The sequence below is a fragment of the Bos taurus genome, chromosome 15, assembly GCF_002263795.3.
Source record: "Bos taurus isolate L1 Dominette 01449 registration number 42190680 breed Hereford chromosome 15, ARS-UCD2.0, whole genome shotgun sequence".
NCBI classification, from domain to species: Eukaryota; Metazoa; Chordata; class Mammalia; order Artiodactyla; family Bovidae; genus Bos; species Bos taurus.
In genome coordinates, this window is record NC_037342.1 from 49,400,235 (window position 1) to 49,410,175 (window position 9,941).

General features: G+C 37.4%; 1 pseudogene; it reads right to left on the bottom strand.

The window, feature by feature from the left end:
* On the bottom strand, positions 6,732-7,653 carry OR52A26P (olfactory receptor family 52 subfamily A member 26, pseudogene; annotated as a pseudogene).

Consider the following 9,941-nt stretch of genomic DNA (forward strand, 5'->3'; position numbering starts at 1 on the left):
ATAAATAAACATAATTGAAAATATAAAAACAGTGTTATGCTGTATTTAAGGTTCTAAAAAATATTGAATATTTATGTTCTATAGGTTTAAGAATAGGACTTTTATAGTCCAATCCCAATTATTTTTGCATATAGCATTCTATTTACTTAAATGCATTTGTGCGTACTAAAGTCGCTTCTGTCGTGTTGGACTCCTTGTGACCTTAAGGACTGTAGCCTGCCAGGCTTCTCTATCCATAGGATTCTCCAGGCAAGATGCTGGAGTGAGTTGTCAAGCCCTCCTCCAGGGAATTTTCCTGACCCAGTGGTCAAACCTGCAACTCTTATGTCTCCTGCATTGGCAAGTTCTTTACCACTAGCACCACCTGGGCAGCCTAAATTTACCTAAATGGCATCTTACAAAAAGAAGAGTTAAATCATAAATACCGAAAAGTATAAATTATGTGCTTCTTGTTGAACCCAGAGTTGAACTGAAAGAATTGTGTGAAGTGTGTGGATATGATAGTAAATACACTAAAAGACACATGTCTCAAGTGCAACATGGACATCCATGAATCCACTTTTTCTGCTAAATGGATATAGGTTAGGAAACATTCTTCGTACTATTTTTTTTCCCAAAGTCAGTATGCAACTTAATGGTGCTATTTTTTCAACTCAGATTATTTATCTAACTTAAGTGGCATTCCTCTATTTCATTAATAAAAACTTAATTCCCTTAGACTTAAAATTCTAACAAAATATCCACAGTATCATTGTTTCTTTTCCTTTTGACATCATACTGAACTACCATAAAGTAAAATATGAAAAAATACAATTTGTTAAATTTCCCTCATTAAAAATATGCAACTTACCGTTAAGGAATGTCATCACAAACCACTAAGTAACAACTTGGTAAAGAACTGTTAGTGCTATAATCAGTACCTCTCTCAGAGTGTCCTCATGATATCATGCTGACCACTGGAGAAAATATAACTTTAGGACATTTTTCAGTTCATTATTGTATTCAGATAGAATTTTGCATAAAGGAAAATGATGTAAAAAACAGAAATTTGTGATAAATTTAGATAAAGTAGCATTAAAAACATTAACGATATAAGAATAAAAGTTAGGATGTCAAATGAGATTCATTTAGTATAATCTAGAATTTGCAAGGTGCTGTCTTCCTAAAGTCATCTGAGAAAGACACAATTGGATAGTTTGGGGCAATTTCAGCACTGTAAAGCTTAGCCCTATAGGATTTGTGATATCACTTAAAGATACTGTCGGGTTTGGGAAATTAGAGTTGTAAAGCCTTTGCATCACACTCTACTGGTGTGCAACATCAATAGGACTCATGGTCAGAGAAGTTGGGAGTTTCAGTGGGTTCTACAGTATTGGAAAAATATAGATTAGTGAAATCCTTTCCTACTTTCAAAGCAATTTAATTCTAGCTGGATAAAAATGATGTGCACACAAACAAAGTTTATGACATTAACTCTGTAATTATAAAAACATAGCTCATGTGATAAAGTCAAGATCACTGGAATGGAATTTGACAAACCTATAGATCCAGAGGTTTTACCTGCCTCCTGTGAAACCTGTATGCAGGCCAAGAAGCAACAGTTAGAACTGGACGTGGAACAATGGACTGGTTAAAAATCAGGAAAGGAGTACGTCAAGGCTATATGTTGTCACCTTGTTCATTTAACTTACATGCAGAGTACATCCTACAAAATGCTGGGCTAGATGAAGCATAAGCTGGAATCAAGATTGCCAGGAGAAATATCAATAACCTCAGATATGCAGAGGACACCACCCTTATGGCAGAAAGCGAGGAAGAACCATAGAGCCTCTTGATGAAAGTGAAAGAGGAGAGTGAAAAAGTTGGCTTAAAGCTCCACATTCAGAAAACGAAGATCATGGCATCTGGTCCCATCATTTCATGGGAAATAGATGGGGAAACAGTGGAAACAGTGTCAGACTTTATTTCGGGGGGCTCCAAAATCACTGCAGATGGTGATTGCAGCCATGAAATTAAAAGACGCTTACTCCTTGGAAGGAAAGTTATGACCAAACTAGATAGCATATTAAAAAGCAGAGACATTACTTTGCCAACAAAGGTCCATCTAGTCAAGGCTATGGTTTTTCCAATAGTCATATATGGATGTGAGAGTTGGACCATAAAGAAGGCTGAGTGCCAAAGTATTGATGCTTTTGAACTGTGATGTTGGAGAAGACTCTCGAGAGTCCCTTGGATTGCAAGGAGATCAAACCAGTCAATCCTAAAAGAAATCAATCCTGAATATTCCTTAGAAGGACTGATACTGAGGCTGATGCTCCAATACTTTGGCCACCTAATTTGGAGATCCAACTCTTTAGAAAAGACCCTGATACTGGGAAAGATTGAGGGCAGAAGGAGAAGGAGACCGCAGAGGATGAAATGGTTGGATGGCATCACTGACTCAATGGACATGAGTTTGAGCAAGCTCTGGGAGCTGGTGATGGACAGGGTATCCTGACATGCTGCAGTCCATGGGGTTGCAAACAGTTGACATGACTGAGTGACTGAACATCAACAAAATAGATCCATAGAATCAAAAGTTCTATCTTGTGATGTAGCTTAGAATTTGCTAGTGACCTTTTGGGCTTATTTATACTGGGAATTCATTGCGCAAAGGCCATTGCAGAAAACAAAATATTAGAAAACACAATCACACACAAGCATGTTGACACATGTATCAGTTTTACTCACATTACATAAATTACATCTACATTCATTTTGATAAATTATATCAACAGACATTGTAAACTTTCAGGTTCACTGATGGATATCTTTAACATGTAAAATATCATGTAAGAAACGAGTTGCCAGTCCAGGTTCAATCCACGATACTGGATGCTTGGGGCTGGTGCACTGGGACGACCCAGAGGGATGGTATGGGGAGGGAGGAGGGAGGAGGGTTCAGGATGGGGAACACATGTATACCTGTGGTGGATTCATTTTGATATTTGTCAAAACTAATACAATTATGTAAAGTTTAAAAATAAAAAAAAAAAAAAAAAAAAAATCCCGAACTACAGATAATTATTCAACTTTTCTCCTTTTTGATATTTGTAACTTCCACCCCACAGTGAGAAACAGACTTCCCATTAATCTCAGTTTTCAGGTTCATCAAATCTAACATGGACTAAATATTTTTTAGGCTGCTGTAAAGATGCAATTAGATGCTGAGGGGAATTTCATTATTATGTTTATTCAATAAATTGTACTCTGCTTATACCAGTGTCAGAACTATATCAGGAGTAGAAGATAAGATGAACTAGACAAGCTTTCCCCGCCTCCTAGATCTTACTTTTAACTGTCCAATAGATATCTATACTGGGTGAGTGAAAGTTGCTCAGTCGTGTCTGATTCTTTTTGAGCCCATGGACTATACAGTCCATAGAATTCTCCAGGCCAGAATACTGGAGTGGGTAGTTGTTCCCTTCTCCAGTGGATCTTTCCAACACAGGCATTGAACCCAGGTCTCCCACATTGCAGGTGGATTCTTTCCCAGCTGAGCCACCAGAGAGTTGCCAGGGAATACTAGGGAGCTCTATTACCTTAAATAAATATTAATGTATATGGATTTTATGGCATGTGTTTTTCCACCAGACTATCCTTCAAAATTGCTTCTTTCAGTGAACATCAAACCAAATAAATAAAAGCAGTAATAGAGTCAGTCCAAGTCATTAAGAATTTATTGTGCCACATTATGACAAAAAGTGATAAAGTTAAATTATTAGACATACTGTATAATTCACCAAGGGCTTCACTGGTGGCTCAGATGATAAAGAATCTACCAGCAATACAGGAGACCCAGATTCAATCCTTGGGGTCAGGAAGGTACCCTGGAGTGGGGAATGGCTACCCACTCCAGTATTCTTGCTGGGGAATCCGATGGACAGAGGAGCTTGGCAAGCTATAGTCTATGGGGTCGCAAAGAGTTGGACATGACTGATCAACTAAGCACTGTTGCTGCTGCTGCTAAGTCGATTCAGTCATGTCTGACTCTGTGTGACCCCATAGACTAAGCACATACATACATAATTCCCTAAACTACAGATACATTTTAATATAATATGGTTTGAACTGCACAGATCACTGTGGATTACAAAACAACTCTGACCCCAGAAGGAAACCTCAGTTAAGGAATCTTGAGAAAGAAGATACCAAAAAAATGTCTGAGCCTAATGTTATAGAATGAAGACTATTTTATCAATTCAGAATCAGGGTCAGGGTCTCCAGGTAGAAGATATATCACAATTAATGAGAGTGAAACTAATAGAAATGGATACATCTCTTAAGTATAAAAATGTCCTAAGAGCAAAAAAGTCCAATTGGAAAAATTCCGATTTTTGGCACTATGCATGTTATTGGTCATCTTTTGGAATTAAAGGACAATGAAGTGTTAATGGTGAAGACCACACATAATTTTGTAAGACAGACAACCATAACTCCATTAAAAACAAATTTTAGTCCAAAACTTGAACACATAAATATAATGAAAATGTTACTTTTAGCCCTGGTAGAGTCTGAAATTATACTTCACAAACTACATGGAATGTGAAGATTTCAGGATCATAACAAAGAACATGAAGTGAATATATGTTAATCAGAAGGTAGAATGTAGAATAAGGGAGAGGATCCAAATTCACATCTCTAAATATTCCAGGTTCTGGCCTTGGCCATCAGATGTCTGTTTCATTAGGCCATACTCATTACTCTTCCTTTATAGTTGATTTTATCAACTTACATCTGATCTTTACTATTTAAAATTTCTATAAGTTTCTATAAGAACCACTGTTCACCAATCCACAAAAACATTTACAGTAAAAGCAATTTTAAGTTAACAAAAGCTAATACAAGTTCAAATGTATGAATCCAACTGCAGTAATTATTTTGAAAATTAGATTCATGGAAACATAAAAATAATAAAACCATGAGCATAATTTAAAATATATATAGCTTCACTTGCAGAACTTATTTTCCTTTTCAGCTATAGTAATAAAACACATTATTTAAAACTTTATTTTACTTATTTGTAAGACCATAACATAAAACAAGGAAGTACATTGCTAATCATTCCACACTGACTTTAGTTACTACCAATTCAAATTTTTCCATTTGAGTTTAATATATAAGAACTCCACTATATATGCTCCTGTAGTAGGTTGTGTGATTTTTTTTCTCAGGAAATAAGAAAATATTACTACCATTTGATGCATATAGTAAAACCCTCATTCCCCACTTAATGGTTAATTCATGATCATTCGGTAAAGAACTTTAGGATGATGAAGTGTTTCAATAAATGATAGAGGAAAAGGACAAATTTATTTTCAGATATATTAGAATTATAATACATTATACTGAATTTCTTTTGCAGTCCCCAAAATGACACTTGATATATTTTAGCATAGGCTAAAATACTATCATTTAATTTTGCTTTTAGGAAACATCTGTCACCAAGAGTCAATTGAGCTTAAGTTTTGTACTTTATATCATGTGTAGATTCAGTTCAGTTCAGTTCAGTTCAGTCGCTCAGTCATGTCCGACTCTTTGCGACCCCATGAATCGCAGCATGCCAGGCCTCCCTGTCCATCACCTACTCCCAGAGTTCACTCAGACTCACTTCCATCGAGTCAGTGATACCATCCAGCCATCTCATCCTCTGTCGTCCCCTTCTCCTCCTGCCCCCAATCCCTCCCAGCATCAAAGTCTTTTCCAATGAGTCAACTCTTTGCATGAGGTGGCCAAAGTACTGGAGTTTCAGCTTCAGCATCATTCCCTCCAAAGAAATCCCAAGGCTGATCTCCTTCAAAATGGACTGGTTGGATCTCCTTGCAGTCCAAGGGACTCTCAAGAGTCTTCTCCAACACCACAGTTCAAAAGCATCAATTCTTCGGTGCTCAGCCTTCTTCACGGTCGAACTCTCACATCCATACATGACCACAGGAAAAACCACAGCCTTGACTAGACGGACCTTTGTTTGCAAAGTAATATCTCTGCTTTTGAATATGCTATCTAGGTTGGTCATAACTTTCCTTCCAAGGAGTAAGTGTCTTTTAATTTCATGGCTGCGATCACCATCTGCAGTGATTTTGGAGTCCAAAAAAATAAAGTCTGACACTGTTTCCCCATCTATTTCCCATGAAGTCATGGGACCGGATGCCAAGATCTTCGTTTTCTGAATGTTGAGCTTTAAGCCAACTTTTTCACTCTCCTCTTTCACTCTCATCAAGAGGCTTTTTAGTTCCTCTTCACTTTCTGCCATAAGGATGGTGTCATCTGCATATCTGAACTTATTGATATTTCTCCCGGCAATCTTGATTCCAGCTTGTGTTTCTTCCAGTCCAGCGTTTCTCATGATGTACTCTGCATATAAGTTAAATACGCAGGGTGATAATATACATCCTTGATGTACTCCTTTTCCTATTTGTAACCAGTCTGTTGTTCCATATCCAGTTCTAACTGTTGCTTCCTGACCTACATATAGATTTCTCAGATTAGATATGACTAATTCTGTGTGTTTCAACAAACTTTGTATCCAAAACAAGCTAAGATGTTTAAATAGAAGTCAAAGCCTTATTGTCTTGAATGCAAAACCAGAACATTGCTCTTCAGCACACATTGAATCTGAGAAAGTACAAACTCTCAAGAACATTTTCTCAGTACTCGTTTCTGCTATTGTTTGAAATAAAATAAAAGAGAACTCAAGATGCATCCTTAGAGTGGAAAATCTTGGGTATTTGATCTCAAATCTGTTTGGTCTTCACATCATAAATAATAGGATTGAGCAAAGATGGGACAGGCAGATAGAGATTGGATAGAAGAATGTGAATGTAAGGTGGAATATGGAAACCAAACCTGTGTGCAAAAAACAAGAAGAAAATGAGGGGATAAAACTCAAGGAATACACAAATGTGGGCAATGCAAGTGTTAAAAACTTTGAGTCTAGCTTCTTTTTGAGTCAGATTGAAGACAGTTACAAATATTTAAATGTAAGAGAGTATGATGAAGATTATGTCAAATTAGAGTATAATGAAAACCACAAAGAGACCATAGATCTTGTTGATTCAAATATCTTCTGCTGCCAGCTTCACAATGGCCATGTGTTCACAGTATGAATGGGGAACCACAGTGGTCCAGTAGTGTTTGAGCCAGCATTTGATGAGGATGAGACAGGGAGCTGCAAAGAGGGCTGCTCAGAGTGTCTCTCCAACACCAATCTGAGTGAGGAGTTTCTGGGTAAAAATGATTGCATGTCTCAGAGGATCACAGATAGCCATGTAACAATCCAAGGCCATGGCCAGCAGAATACCTGACTCAATACACTGGAAGGTATGGATGAGCCACATCTGAAAGATAGGCATCAAAATATATTTCTGGTGAATGGAACCAGAATATTCCTAACATTTTTGGCAGGGTGCAGGTATTGAGAGTAATGTCTGTCACTCAAAGCATTGCCAGGAAAACATATATGGGTTCATGGAGGCTGGGCTCAGATTTGACAATGACCAGTAGCAGGAAATTCCCAAACGGAGCAGTGATGTTCATGGCATAGAAAGAAATGCTGATCCAGAACTGCATAGACTCCAGGCCAGGGATCCCAATCAGTGTCAGCACCGAGGGCATGAAGACTGTACCACTGAGCTGGAGCCTGTTTGTTTTGAACTCTCTGGTTTAGAGAGTCTGATTCAAGATGGTGGTTTTTGCTGAGTATCTTTATTGTTTTATGTTTTTACTTATGTTCATACCATCAGTAGTTAAATGTGGTTTCAAATGGCACTTTGACACACATACTCATTTTTTTAAATATTTCAGTTAAATTTGGTTGTGAATGCATATAGAGTTTCCCTGAATAATTTATTTTGAATTTTCCTTCTGTTCTCTATTTCCCTGTCTCTTTTTTTGTTATGTATGCAGAGATATAAATACATACACACTTGGAAACTTACAAATATTCACTATAGAGAGAGGGAGTACTACTTCCAGTCAATGTGAATTCCTATGGTTTTTGCAAAATTAGTTTAAAACTATCTAATTGAATGTAGTTAAGTCTTCTGAGTTATTGAACTGTGGTGTTGGAGAAGACTCTTGAGAGTCCCTTGGACTGCAAGGAGATCGAACCAGTCCATTCTGAAGGAGATCAGCCCTGGGATTTCTTTGGAAGGAATGGTACTAAAGCTGAAACTCCAGTACTTTGGCCACCTCATGTGAAGAGTTGACTCATTGGAAAAGACTCTCATGCTGGGAGGGAATGGGGGCAGGAGGAGAAGGGGACGACAGAGGCTGAGATGGCTGAATGGCATCACCGACTCGATGGGTGTAAGTCTGAGTGAACTCCGGAAGTTGGTGATGGACAGGGAGGCCTGGTGTGCTGCAGTTCATGGGGTTGCAAAGAGCTGGACATGGCCATATAGGCATTTAGAAAAAAAATGAGTTATAATTGATTTAAAATGTGCTAGTTTCAGGTATATAGCAAAGTGATTCAGTTATACGTATGTATACGTCTATTTTGCCAGGTTATTTTCCTTTATAGGTTATTACAAAATATTGAATATAGTAATCTGGACAGTATAGTAGATTCTTATTGGTTATCTATTTTACATAGAGTAGTGTGTATCTGTTAATCCCAAACGTCTCATCTATCCCTCTCTCTGGCCCTTTCTCCTTTGTTTCATATGATTCTGGGTCTGTTTCTCTTTTGTGTATAAGTTCATTTGTATCAATTTTTCAGATTCCACATGTACGTCATTTCATATGATAATTGTCTTTCTCTGTCTGGCTTACTTCACTCAGTATGACAGTTTCTAGGTCCATCCATGTTGCTGCAAATGGCATTATTTCATTCTTTTATATGGCTGAACAATATTTCATCTTACGTTTTACATAAGGAAAGATTGTTGACTTTGGGAGGATACTTATTGGTTTGTGAAGTAAGATTTCAACATAGATGCATTGAAATTATTATTATTTTCATTGCAAAGTCAGTCACAACAAGAAGTAGGGAGCTCTGAAACTATCACAATCCTTTCTATGGGATAGTCCAGATAAACATACAATTCATTTGTACTCATATGTCTGTCTTCTTGCTTGCTTCAAGTGCGCTAACCTAGTCTGTGTGTTCAGAGCCAATTCAGGAAAAATCTTGTGTAAACATACTTCTCATTTCTCATGACAATTATATATGACCACTTTGAGCTTACTTCCCTCATCTGTAAAGGATTTGGTCTTCTTTGTAATTAAAAAGGCAGACATAAAAATTAGCCTGCCTGGCATAACTTTGCACAACTATATGAGCTAATCATGAATGTTTCACATACACAGAGACAGAATCAGAGTACAAGTCTTTCACGAACAAGTGTGATGGAAGCCTTCAGGCAAGGCTCTTCATCTTCACTTTAGAAGGCAGGAGTGGATGAAGTAAACAACTTTGAAATTAAGTTTAATTGCAGGGAAAAAAAAAAAAACAACCTCTAAGCTAGAATTATTCTTTTCATAGTATGAGATTTCTGGAGACAATGTACTAAATTAAAAGAATGTTAATCTGTCAAAACTGATGTATGACAGTTCTCTTTTTGTATGACACTAAACACAGTGTTTAACTTATATGCAGAGTACATCATGGAAAACGCTGGGCTGGAAGAAGCACAAGCTGGAATCAAGATTGCTGGAAGAAATATCAATAACCTCAGATATGCAGATGACACAACCCTTATGGCAGAAAGTGAAGAGGAACTAAAAAGCCTCTTGATGAAAGTGAAAGAGGAGAGTGAAAAAGTTAGCTTAGAGCGCGACATACAGAAAACTAAGATCATGGCATCTGGTCCCATCACTTCATGGGAAATAGATGGGGAAACAGTGGAAACAGTGTCAAACTTTATTTTTTGGGGGCTCCAAAATCACTGCAGATGGTGATT